Raw genomic sequence first — 1745 nt, 5'->3', positions numbered from 1 at the left:
AACAAATAGACTGAAATGTTTTTAAATATTTCATAGTACAGATTATATATTATTATTTAACATCATATTTGAAACTATAATCTGATAAAAATAACTCAAATCATTGGTGTTTGCTGAAGTGACTTGCCTTGTTTTTCTAGTTATGACCCTCAGGCTTCATTCTCCTCACTTCTGTTCCTCCTCAGGCAGCGCCTCCCAAGCCTGTTGGTACTGGCAAACTTTTCAGAGCTTCCAGTAGCCAACCTCCATCTGTGGCGTATGTGCCATAGGTTTGCCTCCATTGGCTGCACATTTTGTCCCTGTTTTCAATTGTCCTTTTCTTAACAGAGCTCTCTGGTGCCTGTACTTTTCCCAGTAGAACACAGCATGCAAAGTCAGCATGAATGTATGGTTTTGCTGTTTCTTCTCCTGAGGAATACTGTGTTGTAATCATGGCTTGGATATTTGCTAACATCTTGAGACCATGCAGCATGGACTGTTTGACTGGAAGTTACTTCATATGTAAACCAGGTAATAATTCGTGCAATGATGTTTGAGCTATGACAATTCAGTCTTTTAAAAGACTAGAATGTAATATATAGTATGGCATAAACAAATAATGCTCTTAACGTCTTGTCAAAGAGCAACTTTCAGAAAAATGTCTAATTGTGCTGATGACTACTGAAAATGAATAACATCTATTCTCTTCCCAGCCCAGACCCCACTGAGCATAAAGCTCATTCAGTTACACTAAGCTCTTTTCCTGTCCAACACTTCTGTATTTTACCAATTTCCAGTCTTAAATCATGCTGTGTAGGACTTGCAAAACTCTAACAATTGAAGAAGATATTAAAAATAGAAATATTTGTCGATGGAACTAATATTGCCAAAACACTCACCTACCCAAAGTAATGTATAAATTCCCATGGGAATACCAATATTGTTCTTCAAAGAACTAGGAAAAAAATCCTAAAAATGTATATGAAGTGCTTAAATCCCTAAATAATCAGAGCAATCATAATACCTGATTTTAAGACTAAAACAGAGCCATGGTAAGCAAAACAGCACAGTAACAAAAGCAACTTGGCACTGACATAAAATCAGACACTTGTACCAATATAACAGGGTGGTAATGACAAAAATAAAACCACACACTTAGAATGAAGTAGACCACCAAAGCCACCAAAAACATATTGAGACAGGAGTCAAAAGTCTTTGATAAACTATGCTGGCAAAATTGAACATCCACATGCAGAAGACTGAAACTTAACCTCTATTTTTTCTCCATGTACAAAGTGACTTACATAGTAACCAAGGACTTAAATATACAGTATTTATTATACTGAAACAAGGAAACTACTAGAAGAAAACCCAGAATAAATGCTTCAAGACATTGGTATAGTCAAGAATTTTTGGAATAGGACCCCAAAAGCACAAGAAACAAAGCAAAAATTGATATATGTGAGCACATCAAAATTAAAAGATCTGCAGAGAAAAAAAACCAAAATAACATGAAGAAAAAATCAACAAAATGTGAGAAAATATGAAAATATTTTCCAAGCATATATCTAAGGGATTTAATATACACAATACAAGGAACTCAAAAGGCTTTTTATAAGGTAGCTCAAATAAAAATCAGCATATAACCTAAATGGATTATTTTGAAAAGTGGAAATACAAAAGCTAATACATATATGAAAATCATGTTCAATATTTTGCATCATTAAGTAAATGCAAATCAAAACTAAAAAGAGAGATTCTCACTG

Source organism: Octodon degus, unplaced genomic scaffold (genome assembly GCF_000260255.1).
Source record: "Octodon degus isolate 3935 unplaced genomic scaffold, OctDeg1.0 scaffold00004, whole genome shotgun sequence".
In the NCBI taxonomy this organism is placed as follows: Eukaryota; Metazoa; Chordata; class Mammalia; order Rodentia; family Octodontidae; genus Octodon; species Octodon degus.
Note: the sequence above shows the minus strand (reverse complement) of the source record.